The following is a 15,238-nucleotide window of genomic DNA, read 5'->3' as shown; positions in this document are numbered from 1 at the left end:
GGAAAGGCGGTTGGTCAGACTAGGCCTTTCAAATCCTGGTGGCTTTGTCTTGTATCTCCTCAAGGAGAGGCCTGAAGGGCCATAGCAGTAGGACAAAGCATGTCAGAGTCTCCTCAATTCTTATCCACAAATACATGAAAACTTAGGCCTTTCAGGGAAGTTACTGACTGATTAAAACAACTTTATCCCAGATTTTTATTGTACCAGTGCCTAAAGGTATTTCATGACCTTAGCTGATACTAATGTTAAGTAAAAATTACAGAAGACTATTGTTTTAGTCTAAACTCCTCTGGTAGGACACAACATACCAGGTTAAAATTGAAAATGAAATTACTCTCATGCTAAAGCTCAATTCAAACAAAATTAAACTTCTTTTTTTTTTTTTTTTTTTGGTAGTGGGGATTGAACCCAGGGGTACTTTACCATTGAGCTACCTCCTTCAGTCCTTTTGATTTCTGATTTTGAGACAGAGTCTCACTAAATTGCTGAAGCTTGGTCCTCCAATTCGCTGAGATTACAGGTGTGCACCATCGTGCCTGGCTGAAATTAAACTGCTTCTCTGACTTTATGAGAGGTTAGGATTAGAGAGATAACCACCAGAGTTCCCAAACAGGCCAATGTCAACGGGCTTGATAACAAAGCTCCCTGGCTTAGTCTTTACACACACACACAAAAAGGTCACCTAAAGTAACCTATGTTAGCCCATCGGTTACTTTTCTATTTTCTATCTCCTTGTCCCCACCTTATAAGAAAATGAATTTTGAAAAGACCAATCTGCCTTTTTGTTTCTGGTTTCTTTTTCCCTTTTTTATTTATAAAACCAAACTCTTTTGTTCTATTTATTGCAGCACTTATTCTATTCTGTGGAATGAAGTGTTGCCCAATTCTGGAATCCAAAATAAAGCCTAGCATATGGAGGTCCTGGGTTCAAGAAAGCAGGCCAGTTGAAGTCTTTAAAATTAATTGTACCTCTTTCTCTCTTCCTTTTTCTTTTACTTTCTTCCTCTTCCTCCCTCCCTCCCTTCTTCTACCCCTCCCTCCCTCCCTCCTTCTACCCTTCCCTCCCTCACTTCACTTTTGCTTTGCTGGTTTGTTTTTTTTAAGGGGGGTACTCCCCCCCCCATTCTTCTTCCTGTTGCCAGAACTCAGTCCTTATCCCCAATGTCAATCCAATAATGAGGACACAGTTTTGAGAAGAAGGAAAAAGAAGATTTATTGTTTCCTAACAAAGGAGAAACACAGGGGACTCCTGTCCCAAAGGCTGTGATTCTACCCATCAGCAGGAACAGGGGCCTTTTATAGAGGGTGTACCTCAGTTGCTGATGCTGGCTTTGAATTTGTGATCCTCCTGCCTCAGCCTGGAACTACAGGACATTCAGCTCTCTTTCCTTCTGCAAACAATGGTGGCATGACATGATATGTGAACGGGTTAGAGAATTGGAATGGTTTTCTCCTGGACAGCTGTCAGAACTGCAGTAGGACACATCCATCTGTCCCACAGTGGAGGCTCTCTAAAGGATCTTTAAGGAAAAGACAGAATAAAAGGAGTGAGTCCTAGAGCCTCCTCCCATCACATCAAACCTCTCTTTCTTCCACTTTTCAAGGAAATGAAAACCCAAAGTTTAAATAAGTAATAACAAACAATAGAAACATAAATTTGAAAAGAAAATAAGGTTAATTGTAATTTTGTCCTTTCTCATAGTAGTCATGTAAGAAAAATTGAAAATTGCTATTTTCCATGCACACACACACACACACACAAAAAAAAAAGACTAGCTGCACACTTTTTTTTTTTTTTTAACTCTACTGCTGAGCTACATTCCTAAGCCCTTTTTTCATTGTTTTGAGATAGGTTCTCACCAAGTTGCCCCGACTGGCCTCTAACTTGTTATCTTCCTGCCTCAGCCTCCACAGTAGACTACACACAGTGTAATCCTCCTGGGATTACAGGTGTGCGCCATCACACCCAGCTAACTGCAAACTTTTAATCTTAACAATCTTGTGGAGGTTTCCCCTTTAAATGGGTATTGTATATTTTTTATTTGGAGCATAGACTCCCTTGTAAGCATTTTTGCAACTAAACTACTTTGATATGTGGTTTGCTTGGGCAGCCTCCCTGCCCTAGCTAGGGAACATTCAGTCATACCTGAATCACAAAGCCTAAGAAGTACACTTCCTGAGCTGTTTGAGGTCAGGTCATCTCCCTTGGCTCCTGGGGCAGATCTCCCAAGGCAACAGACCCCCACACACACACCTCCTTTTCTATGCTATTCTCTGACTCTGGCTTTGGTTCTCAGCCAAGCCTGGTGCTAATTGTGTGTGCAGCTGTGTTCTTTCTCAAAGAGTGCCAGCATCATGGGCAAGGTGGTCTTTGAGATCTGACTGTATGGTTGCCCTCTGGTGGCAGACAACAGTCTGACCAGGGAACCTGGTTGTCTTCTATAATATATACTTACCAAGAAACTAATTTTCTAAGTGTTTTTGTCTCTAAATCATCTTTTCCCATCTTCTTAGGTATTTCATACTTTAATAAACTTGGACTCTGAAAACTTGGAATTGCCCAAGATCTCTCTTACATACTCAGCTTTGAGTCTTCCATTCTACATTCCCCAAATCCTGCTTCATGGTTTAGAAGGCAGGGAATGGAACAGAATATTGCCCACCTGTTTTCCTCCATACATCTGCCCCTCTGGCCAGTCCAAACTCTTGGAAAGGTCTGCTCCCTAGACAGATACTCATCATGACCTCTCAACAGATAGTGTTAGACCAGGACGAAAGAAAAGACCACTGACTCCAATTAAAATCAAATTAAAGCAAGCTTATTATTTCGACCGGCCGGACTGCCTTTTCCTCCCAAAACTGCGGGAACAAGACAGCAGCCCCACCTTTCCTACAGCCCAGCTTTATAGCCCAGAAAGTTACACAAAGGGGGGTTACAGATAACAACACTCTGAGGAGCATAACACAAGTTTACATTTTTGCTGGCCCCGGCATCAGAATTTATGGAGATCTTAGAGACTCAGAGAGGGTCGTTATCCGGCCAGGGAAGGCAGAATTTATGAGGCGTCACTAAGGTTTAGGAAAGGGTTGTTATCTGGTCAGGGAAAACCGGACATGGGTGAGTTCAGGGCACGGGCAGGCAGGTTCAGAATTTGCAGCAATTTATAGTAAAGCCGAAATTATCTTTTCATGGTTTTATGGCGAGATGCCCAATTTTAATAAAAGATCAGGTTGGGTCTATCAATAGGAACTTGGTCACTGGGATAGTTGTGTGGCATTTGCTATTCTGGGGTCTCCACCCTGGAAGTTCTATCTGGAAGTCTCTCCTCACCCCCATACCATTATAAATGAAGCACTCCACTAAGCAATGCCCAGGAATTGTCCATGTCCATTATTTATAACGAAGAGGAAATTAACACTCTGCAGGGGATCTTGGCAAAGGTATGCCAGCCAGGAAGTGGCAGAGTTGAAATTTAAACCCAGGGCTGAATGCCCAGCTGACAGTTTGGCTGCCAAATGACCAACAAAGAGCTGACTCTAGACTGTCCTTGGCCTCAACTTCTCCACTTTAAACATCCCAGGGTTAAGTGACATTTTTCCCAAAGAAGAAACAACTGGAAGCAATACCTCCCTCTAGTGGTGAGGGGAAAAGATTTTAATGAAGAAATTAACTCCAGGATGCTGGGCTAGAGGGTCAACAGTCAGACAAGGCTCAGAGATCAGCACTTTCCAACTCGTTTTTATTACAAATAGTACAACCAAAGTGCAAAGTACGTAAAGATCCAGGCCAATACCTAGTCAGGAATATTTGGGTTAGAAAATAAGTCATGTGTCTTAATTTGGGTCAAGCACTGTGCTTGGTGTTTGTGATACACTGAGAAGATAGACACAGTCCCTGACTATTATGGGTTGAATTCTATCCTCCTCAAAATTATTATGTTAATAATAATTAACCTCAGAATGTAATGATATTTGGATAAAAGTTTTTTTAAAGAGGTGGTTAAATGTAAATGAAGTATGAAAATTGGTTTTAGTCCAATATGACTGTTGTCCTTATAAGAAGAAGATGAACAGGGCTGCAGATGAATAGGTGGAACAACTTCTAATATTTTGTGACACAGTTGAGTAACTATGGTTGACAATAATTAATTATATATTTCAAAGTAGCTAGGAGAGAAGATTTTCAACACTCCCAATACAAAAACTGATAAACATTTGAGATAATATACCAGTTATCTTGCTCTAACATTGTACATATGTAGTGAAATGCCACACTGTAACCTGTAAATATTTACAACTATTACATGCCAATTAAATTTTTTAAATTTTTTTTTAAAAGAAGAAGAAGAGATGCCAGGAAGGCACACACCCGTAGGAAATGTCACAGCAAGAAGACAGCCATCTGCAAGCCAAAGAGAGAAACCTCAGAAGAAAGAAGAAACACTTTGATCTTGGACTTCCAGCCTGAAGAACTGTGAGAAATTAATTTTCTGTTGTTGAAGGCAGCCCTAACACTCTAATATACTGAGAGTTCCTACAGTATCCTCTCCAAAAAAGAAAAGAAAAGAAAAAACAGGCATTGAATGAATGATTAGATTAGAGAGAATCAAATGCCATGAAGTGATGGTACCTGGTGATATGGCATGGGGAGCCTGACTCAATTTGGAACATCAGAGGAGACTGCCAGGAGATATGAGTGAGAGAGGCAAAGAAGTGGGTCGGGGAGGGTGTTCCAAGTGGAGCACAAGGCAAGGGCAAAATCTCAAGGAGTGGGAGAAAGCTGTGTCCAAGGATGAGAGACAGTGGGGCTAGAGTGTGAGGAGCCTAGGTTGAGTTTGGCAGAACCTACACTGGGTAAGACTTTCTATGCTAAGCTTGTTGGTAAGCTTTTCATCACTGTGACCAAAATACCCGACAAGAACAATTTAGAGCTGAGCATGATGGCTCACGTCTGTGATCCCAGTGGCTCTCGAGGCTGAGGCAGGAGGATCACAAGTTCAAACCTAGCTTCAGCAACAGCAAGGTGCTAAGCAACTCAGTAAGATCCTGTCTCTAAATAAAATACAAAAGAGGGCTGGGGAGGTGGCTCAGGGGTTGAGTGCCCCTGAGTTCAATACCTGGTCCCCATCCTACCCACCCACCCACCCAAAAAAAAAAAAAACAACTTGGAGGAGAAGAAGTTTATTTGGCTCACAGTTTCAGAGGTTCAGTCCATAGTCAGCAGATTCCATTGCTCTAGGCTTCAGATGAGGCAAAACACCCTGGTGGAAGGGTGTGGCAGAGACAAACTGCTCATCTCATGACAACCAGAAAGCAAAGAGAAAAAGAGAGGGAAATCGAGGTACCAGGGACAACATATGAACCTGAAAGTCACACTCTCAATGACCTACTTCCACACTACATGCCTACAGTGACTACTGTAATTCATTCATGTTATTAATCCATCAAATGAATTAATCTATTGATTAGGTTACAGTCATCAGAATCTAATCATTTCACCTCTGAACTTTTCTGTGTTGTCTGAGCTTTTTGGGAGGACACTGCATATCAAAACCAAAACAACAAGATGAGGAGTTTGGTCTGTACCCTGAAAGTCATGGGGTGGGGAGGCTATCTGAAAGTGGACACTGTGTAGACAACTTTGCAGTTGATCTTTGGTGGGATGGGAGAAGAGAAAGGTAGTTAGATGAGCCCTGGAGTAGAATAGGGATTTTATTAGGGTAGCCTGGGGTTCATCTGGACAACAGAAAAAAGAATAGTTAAATGCAGTTGGAAAGAAGTAAGTAGAGAGAGGTGTAGAACATACAGATGAGCAAGGAGTTAGGTGACCTGAGAAGCAGGAAGGGACACCAGGTATTGTGCCAATTACCTAAAGCCTAAGGGCTTTTCAGGGACCCACAAACATAGTTGATTGCTAAAAATAAAATTATTGACTCCAATTATTTTTTTAAAAGTGCAAAAATAAAATCAATGTTTCACTAAATATCTGCACCACATACTAAAATGTCAACTTCACTTATGACCCACATTTAATTTTTATAAAAATAGCGTTGCATTTGAAAACAGCTTGGGAGTTAGAATTTTTCTCACTTTGAAATAAATCCCAAGCAAGCACCTTGGAGCTCCTAAAAAAAAACATAGTTAATCACTAATTAGACAAGCTTGTCTAATTAGTGATTAACTATTAACTATTATTAACTTAGAATCAAATAATTTTAAAAACAAAACTTCAAAAAATTTCACTTAAATTTTTCACAGCAAAAATACATATTTAGGGCTGGGGATGTGGCTCAAGTGGTAGTGCGATTGCCTGGCATGCATGCAGCCTGGGTTCGATCCTCAGCACCACATACAAACAAAGATGTTGTGTCTGCCAAGAACTAAAAAAGAAATAAATATTTTTTAAAAAAATACATATTTAACATGGAAAGTAAGTATGTTTAAATATTTGGGGGATGGTATGTGATTATGTTAGCCAGCTTTCCATTGTCCTGACAAAATATCTGAGAAAATCAACTTATAAGGAGAAAACATTTATCTTGGTTCATGGTTTCAGAGGTTTCAGCCATGATTGCTTGGCTCTGTTGCTTTGGGGACTTTGGTGAAACAAAACGTCATTAGAGAGAGCACATGTAAAACAAAGCTGCTCACCTCCTGTTGTCCAGGAAGCAGAAAAGTAGACAGGAAGGGTCACAGTCTTAATGTTCCCTTCAAGGGCACACTCCTATTGCCCTATCTTCCTTGGCTAGGCCCCACCTGCTAAAGATTCCACTCTCTCCCAAAAGTACCACAGGCTGGCAACCAAGCCTTTAACACATGGGATTTGGGGGCACACTCCTGATCCAAAGGATAACAACCCAAGGTGTGTCCATAGCATGTGAGGGGGTGATCCTGGAGAGGAAGAAGGTTTCAGGGAATTTGGTTGGCAAGAGCTTCTCTGATATTCTTTTGTTTGTTTGTTTTCTTTTGGTTTGGTTTTATCTGTGAAGTAGGAGATGATGTTGTCTCTTCTTTTTTTTTTTTTTAAAGAAAAGAGTGAGAGAGGAGAGAGAGAGAGAGAATTTTTAATATTTATTTTTTAGTTCTCGGCGGACACAACATCTTTGTTGGTATGTGGTGCTGAGGATCGAACCCGGGTCACACGAATGCCAGGCGAGCGCGCTACCGCTGAGCCACATCCCCAGCCCTGATGTTGTCTCTTCTGTGAACAGAAAGAGGGAGATGGGGCTGGGCAAAGAGGGAGCAACATGAAGATGATTTGAAACTGTCATTTCAGAGACAGAAAAGTGACTGGGAGTGCCAGGGCTGAGGCTCGGTGGCAGAGCATGCGTGAGGCACTGGGTTGGATCCCCGGCACCACATAGAAATAACAAATATAAAATAAAGGTATTGTGTCCATCTACAACTAAAAAAATATTTAAGAAAAAAATCTAAAGGAAGCCAGGCACGGTGGCACACACCTGTAACCCCGGTGGCTCGGAAAGATAAGGCAGGAGGATTGTGAGTTTGAAGCCAGCCTCAGCAAAAGTGAGGAGCTTATCAACTTCGTGAAACCCTGTCTCTAAATAAAATACAAAATAGGGTTAGGGATGTGGCTCAGTGGCCAAGTGCCCCTGAGTTCAAGTGCTCCAGTACTTATCCCCCCAAAAAATCTAAAAGAAGCCAGGTGCAGTGGTGCATACTTGTAATCCCAGTGGTATGTCTCACCATCCCCTGAAAAATCATATCAGATGTTGCATCAAGATGAAGTATTTACAAATATTCTTTTCTATCTTTTTTTTTTAATACCAGGTATTGAACCCAGGTGTGCTTAACCACTGAACCACATCCTTAACCCTTTGCATTTTGAGACAGGGTCTAAGTGGCTTAAGGCCTCACTAAATTACTGAGGCTGGCTTTGAACTTGTGATCTTCCTGACTCAGCCTCTCAAGCTTCTGGGGATTACAAGTGAGCATCACTATGCCCGGCATCTTTTTTCTTTTTCATGATGGTGCTGGGAATTAGACTCAGGACTCACACATGCTAGGCAAGTGCCTTACCATTAAGCTACATCCCCAGCCTTCATTAACCTATTTGTAGGTATGTGTGTGTGGTGATGGGGATTGAACCCAGAGCCTGTGCATGCTAAGACAAGCTCCACAATTGAGCTACACCCCCAGCCCCATTAAGCTATTCTTAAATTTATTTTGTGAGTTTGAAACTTTTTTAAAGAAAACAGCTGGGTAAAATCCAATTATAAAGTGACTTAGTTGGGACTCATTTACTTGAAAGGAAACCCAACTCCACCAGCTTTACCGATGGAATCCCTCCTGAAAACCTGAAACCAGAGGCTCAAATTTTCTCTTTCTCATCTTTTCACATTATCTTCACTCTCTCAGTGTCTGTAGGCAGCACAACTACAGATAGCTCTCAAGCTTGACTTGCATCTATAGCACATTGCCTCTGCTTTTCAATATCGGTTTGAAAGACCCCAAAGAAGGCTTGGTCTCCTCACACTCAATCAGCTATGGCCAGGTGGACATGATAATGTTGGGAATCAGACAAGTCAAGAAGTGCCAAGGGCACTCAGAGACTGGGAGAACTCAATCTTTACTTTACACCATCAGGCCCAGATTCTGAGCCCCCCCTCCAGTTTCTCACAACATTTATAGGCTGTCTGGTGCTGTGAATTCTCTAGCCTTCACGATGGAAGGCCACGCGTAGGGTGTCTACTGGGAAGCATGTTTACAGAAGTGAGTGGAAGGGGAAGAACTGGCTCTCTCAACCAGACCTTCCAAAATCTCAAGCTTTGGGCCCAAAGCCTCAATAGGGGCATTTACACTTCAAAGAGGAGTAGTTAGATTCCTAGAGGTAGTTAATTAGGTTCGCTGAAGCAGCGCTGACTAATAGGGGAGGAAAACTCTCCATTTCCCAAGCACTAGTTTTCTGAGACAGTGTTCTTATAGTTTATTTTACATCCAGGCCTGGTTTTGTCATCCATCACAATAACATTAGAAAATGTCAACTTTCTTGATCAATGGGTACTCAGTTATAGTTATGGGGTGAGAAATTATGGTGTGCTATTGCACAGTAGGATGAACATAGGTAACAATAATGGAATATACATTTCAAAATGTTAGAAAAAAGGAGTTTGAGTATTTGCATCATAAAGAAATGATGCAATGGCCAGGTACATGCCTATAATACCAGAAGCTCTGGAGGCTAACACAGGAAAATTGAAAATTTAAAGCCATCCTCAGCAATGCTGAGGCGCTAAGCAACTCAGTAAGACCCTGTCTCTAAATAAAATACAAAATAGGGCTGGGGATGTGGCTCAGTGGTCAAATGCCCCTGAATTTAATCCCCAGTACCCCCCAAAAAAGAAAGAAATGAGGAGACAGACATGTTTAGGCTGATTTAAACATTACACAGTATATCACTAGTACCTCATAAATACATAACATTTTTACATATCAATTAAAAATAGATTTAGGCGGGTATGGAGGTACACGCCTATGATCCCAGCGGTTTGGGAGTCTGAGACAGGAGAATTGCAAGTTCAAAGCCAGGCTCAGCAATGGTGAGGCATTAAGCAACTCAGTACAAATAAGCTGGGATGTGGCTCAGTGGCCAAGTGCCCCTAAGTTCAGTCCCCAATACTACCACCGCCCAAAAAAGTGACAGAAATGATGGTTGTTATCGGTGCAGGGATATTGGTTTAGAATTGGATTCCGTTTGGCAAGGACTAAGTTGAATTTTGGGGTCATGTTGGTAGAAAGTCAGAATTGATATGAAGGTATCTAAAAACATTCAAAGAATCCTTCAAAACCAAGGGTTTAAGTTTAAGTTGAATATAAAGGTTACTGGTGTTACCAAAAAAGTCATATGGAAAAATTATGTTTCTATTGAAGCTGCTTCTGGTGGTAAAGCTGAAGTTATCACTTTTGTGTACTCTTGGTTTGCATTGGTCGACAACTCTTTACTCTAAATTTTGGACTAGAAGAGATTGGATTGAAACAGGTCTCAGAGGAAAAATTCCAGTCCATAACAGATTCCAAACAAAAATTCCAAATGTCTATGCTATTGGTGATATGGTTGCTGGTCCCATGCTGGCTCACAAAGCAGAGGATGAAGCCATTATGAGTGTTAAAGGAATGGCTGGGGTGCTGTGTACACTGACTACAATTGTGTGCCATTGCTGATTTACAGACACCCCAAAGTTGCATGGGGCAAATCAGAAGAGCAGTTGGAGAAAGAGGATATCGAGTACAAAGTCGGAAAATTTCCCTTTGCTGCTAACAACAGAGCTAAGACAAATGTTGACACAGATGGCATGATGAAGATTCTTAAGCAGAAATCAATGAACCAAATACTGGGAGCACATATTCTAGGACCAGGTGCTGGAGAAATGGTAAATCAAGCTGTTTTGGCTTTGGAATATGAAGCCTCCTGTGAAGATACAGCTAGAGTCTGCCATGTGCATCCAACCATATTAGAAGCTTTTAGAGAAGCAAATCTGGCTGCATCATTTGGCAAATCAATCAACTTTTAAATTAGAAGATATATTTTCTGAAATCTCCTGGAAGTTTGTATGTTTGTTTGTTTGGTTGGTACTGGGGATTGAACTCAGGGCCACTCGACCACTGAGCCACAACACCGGCCCTATTTTGTATTTTATTTAGAGATAGGGTCTCATTGAGTTTCTCAGTGCCTCAACATTGCTGAGGCTGGCTTTGAACTTGAAATCCTCCTGCCTCAGCCTCCTGAACCACTGGGATTACAAGTGTGCACCACCACGCCCAGCATTCCTGGAAGCTTTTATAGAAGTCACAGGATATGCTCACACTTTCATCAATTTCTATAACTGAATTATGAAACTTTTAGAAGGTATTTAATAGACTTGGACAGAATGGAATAATCTATGTTTTCAAATATCTTGTTTCGGTGCATTAACATGCAGGACAAAAAGCTACTAATAGTAGCATCCTGCAAAGTTTTCATCAACCCATATTTTCATGCTACTTATAAAAAAAGGCTCAACCTCGTTGAATTAATGTTAGGTGGCTTTTATCTGATTCAGTCAAGTTGAATTTACTGGAGCTGTAGTATGATATATCAACAGTTGTGTATGGGGAGGCAGCCAGCGCCTCGTTAGGGGGTTTCTTCTTCCTGCCAAGGAGAGTGTAAGCCACCCGAGAAATTAAAGTCTAGAATAATGAGTGAAGAACAAAAGACAAAGTCAAAATTAGGTTTAAAAAATTGGAGCACCAGATAGATCCAGTCCATGCAGGAGCTGAAACTAGACAATTAGAAATGGCTCCCGTGATTTATTTAAGGGGATACATCAAAGGCAGGGGTAAGGTTTTGGGGGTGGAGTCTTGCTCCTAGATGTTTTGCAGTCAGCAGGTTGATGGCATCTTGGCAGGTCACACCCATGTCTGAGAGGCTGTGCAACTATAGCAGGTTACCCCATCTCCAGTGCTGTGTGGGACATGGCAGAGCAGAATAGATTCATAATGCTAGTGTGGTCCACATATAGCCCAAGGATGGCTCTCGACAGTTGTGTTTGTTTGAAAGAAAGTGATCAAGTTATTCTAAATTTGGTTTTCATATTGGAAACAAATCAGTTATTAGAACAAGATTCAAATATGTATGAACTGACTTACATGAATAAAGAGACCATTTCTTTCACTTAAAACTCCTAATTTTTTGCAATTTAGAGATAGAATTTATGTATTTAAGAAGTTTTTTATCTTTTATTGATTTTATTTTTCAAAATACATAACAGTAGTGGAATGCATTACAATTCTTATTACACATATAGAGCACAATTTTTCATATCTCTGCATATAAAGTATGTTCACGCCAATTTATGCCTTTATACATGTACTTTGTTTTTTTGCATTACAATTCTTAATACACATATATATATACCACAATTTTTCATATCTCTGTATATAAAGTATGTTGACACCCAATTCGAGTCTTCATACATGTACTTTGTATAATGATGTCCATCACATTCCACCATTCTTGCTAATCCCCTGCCCCCTTCCCTTTTCCTCCCACCCCTCTTCCCTATCTAGAATTCATCTAATCCTCCCATGCTCCCCCTCCCTACCCCATTATGAGTCAGCCCCCTTATATCAGAGAAAACATTTGGCATTTGTTTTTTTGGGATTGGCTAACTTCACTTAGCATTTTCTTCTCTGATACCATCCATTTGCCTGCAAATGCAAGAATTTTATTTAAGAAGTTTTTAAAGGTTCCATTGAGGTCTACAAATAGTTACACAGCTACTCACCAGTTTCATCTACTTGAAACTTAAATATTAAATGGAGACTCAAATGTATTATAGCAAGAAATGAAGATATGAAAATAAATGTCTTAATATTAAAAAATAAATATTTTGATAAATAACAAGTAGAGAATGGAAATTTGCAATTAATAAATACAGAAGTATTGTGAGAAGGCAGGGGTGGTGGTACACACATGTAATCCCCACTACTTGAGAGGCTGAGGCAAGTGGATCACAAGTTTGAGGCCAGCCTTTGCAAATTACTAAGAATAAAATCTAAAACAAAAAAGCTAAGGATACAACTCAGTCGCAAAACATCCCTGGGTTAAATCCCAGTGCAAAAAAAAAAAAAGTAATTTGAAAAATAGAATATTTAAGTAAACACCACAGTAATAATTGCTCCAAGCAAGATCCAGCAATGTATGCTAAAATAGTGGGTGAATGTTTAATAAAAAGCAAGATATTTGCATTGCTTCAAAGTATCTTCATCAAAGTAACTACTAAGTGTTAGGTGCAGGGCAGGCTGAACAAATGTTAATTGCAGGACACTGGATACTCAACCCCCCATCTATCTGGTTCTTTATCACCTGTTTGCCTCAAGTCCAAAGGCTCAAACCGTGCCCCTTAAAGACTGAATGCTTCACCCCCCTGCTCAAGGCTAAACACTCAACCCCCCTTATGCCAACAAGGCAGCTTGCAAACCCAGAGACCCTATTAGATTTAGGCAGCACAGCAGAATGGCTATAAAATCCTTCTCCTGCTGGGCTCTCTCTTTTCTCCTCTTTCTCACTGTTGCAATAAAGATCTCTTGGTCGTTCTGAGTGTTATGGTCACTTTCTTTTCATCTGGTGCCGAAACCTGGGAAGAGGGTTAAAACCCACTTTTGGGCGTCTTCCTTCAGAAGTGCCACTTACTGGATGGACCTGAACCCATTTTCTTGACCGCCTGAACTACATCCACCACCGGCCTTCGATTGGTGAGTTTCCCCTTCCTGGAGTCCTAAACCCAATGGTGGTGTCGAGAGGACTTGACCGTTGATCATCCGGCAAACCACTTCGCCCACCTATGGGGAGGAAAACACCCCACCACAGCCTTCAAGACCAAGGTGGTCCTCAGGGACTCCCTCTGTGGGCAGATTCAACTCTTGGGTCCAAAATTATTTCCCTTCCCCTACCCGACATAGACTTTATAGGTCACCCTCAAAGGACTGTGTAACCTAAAGGAACACGTAACAGAGAACTGAAGATCACACCCCACTCAGACCTTCATGGTCGTGGTGGCCCTCATAAAGACCTCTCACCTTTAAGACTCAGCCTCTAGAGATAGGCTTACCCTCCCCTCCCGCCTCCTCTCTCAGGCCCTGGGAGTCTCTGGCCCCTCCAGAAGGGGTCCCAAAAAGCCTTAGCCAAGGTCTCCCACAGCTCCGCCCTATCCAGGACAAGAACCTCAACTGTCAGGGTACGGTGACGACCAATCTCTGCAGCTAGAACCTGCTACTAGGCACTGACTGATTTGGACCTCTAGGGGGATGCCCCTTTCGCCAATAAATCAGTTCCTTCCCCCTCCCTTATACTATGTTTGTGGCTCCTTTCTGCCCCCATCTCATAATACGTTTGCAACATGGGTAATGCATACTTTCTGCTGGTCAACTCTCCCTTACAATGCCTTTTAGACAACCTCAAAACCCTCTCCTCAACACCAGTTATTAAACCCCCCAAAATTGATCAAATATAGCACCCAGGCTTGGCCCACTTATCCCCTAGACAACTAAAATATATGGCCCCCATCTGGGTCTTTAGATCCCTCTATTCTAAGGGATCTTTACAATTACTGTGAGCATTCAAAAAATGGGTAGAGATCCCTTATGTCCAAGCTTTCTTCTTACTCTAATCCAATCCTGCTCTCTGCACCTCTTACAAACCTCTACAAATTCTTTTAGCTTGCAAACCACCCCCCCCAACCACCAATCCCCAACCTTCTCCTCCTCTGGACTCATCCACTGCTTTTGACCCTGCTGATGAACCTCCACCCTATTGGCCAGCTCCAATAGGTCCTCACCCTCAGCCTTCTTCCCCAGTCCCTCCACCATCACTCCCACCTCAACAACCTGCTTTCTCCTCTTCAATTACTAGATCAAAAGCCCAAACCACCTCCCTTCCTCAGACCGTTGCCCCCTTGCATGAGGTAGCAGGTACTGAAGGTAATGTCCAAGTGCATATTCCCTTCTCTATAGCTGACCTTTCCCAAATTGAAAAACAACTAGGCTCATATACTTGCAACCCAGTCCTATATACTAAAAAATTTCAATATTTAACACAGGCCTACAGCCTCACCTTCCATGATGTCTATATGATCCTCTCCAATACTTTACTTCCTGAGGAGAGGAGATGGGTTTGGGAACAGGATCACACTCATGCAGATGGGATCCACCAGACCAATCTAGCACATTCCATTGGGCCCCAAGCAGTCCCAGACCAAGATCCCCTCTGGGATTATAACACCAACAATGGCATTACAGAGGTCATTTCACCACTTGTATTCTAGCAGGCCTAAAAAGGGCAGCCAAGAAAGCAGTCAATTTTGAGAAACTTCAGGAAATTATCCAAGATAAACATGAAAACCCATCAGCCTTTCTGGACCACCTAACTAAGGCTCTCCTGCAATACACTAATTTGGACCCAGAAAAATCTGATGGCCAACAGTTATTGATGGCTTATTTCTTTGCCCAAAGTTTTCCTGATATTTGGATCAAACTTAAAAAATTAAAATGGGGCCCCCTCACTCCCCAGACTGAGATTCTTGCTACTGCTTTTAAGATCTATCATAACCGAGATGAAAAGGCTAAACACCTAAAGTGCCAAATGCTGGCTCAGGCCTTCCATGGGCCTTCCCAAAACTCATCTCCTACGCTGAGAGACCATCCCCCAGGTCAGAGCCCCCTGGAGCCTGCTTTAAGTGTG

At 41.8% G+C, this 15,238-nt stretch overlaps 1 long non-coding RNA gene and 1 pseudogene across 1 annotated transcript in view; one reads left to right on the top strand and one right to left on the bottom strand.

The window, feature by feature from the left end:
* Positions 1–9,479: 9,479 nt before the first annotated feature.
* LOC101954757 (dihydrolipoyl dehydrogenase, mitochondrial pseudogene) lies at positions 9,480–10,563 on the top strand (annotated as a pseudogene).
* Positions 10,564–11,225: 662 nt separating this feature from the next.
* Positions 11,226–15,238, bottom strand: part of LOC144377735 (uncharacterized) — a 28,609-nt gene continuing 24,596 nt past the window's right edge. The window contains exon 3 of the long non-coding RNA XR_013438774.1: positions 11,226–11,461. This is a non-coding gene — a long non-coding RNA (uncharacterized LOC144377735). The remainder of the gene's footprint in view (positions 11,462–15,238) is intronic.

The sequence above is a fragment of the Ictidomys tridecemlineatus genome, chromosome 1, assembly GCF_052094955.1.
Source record: "Ictidomys tridecemlineatus isolate mIctTri1 chromosome 1, mIctTri1.hap1, whole genome shotgun sequence".
NCBI lineage: Eukaryota > Metazoa > Chordata > Mammalia > Rodentia > Sciuridae > Ictidomys > Ictidomys tridecemlineatus.
Note: the sequence above shows the minus strand (reverse complement) of the source record. Positions and strands in the feature narration are given on the sequence as shown.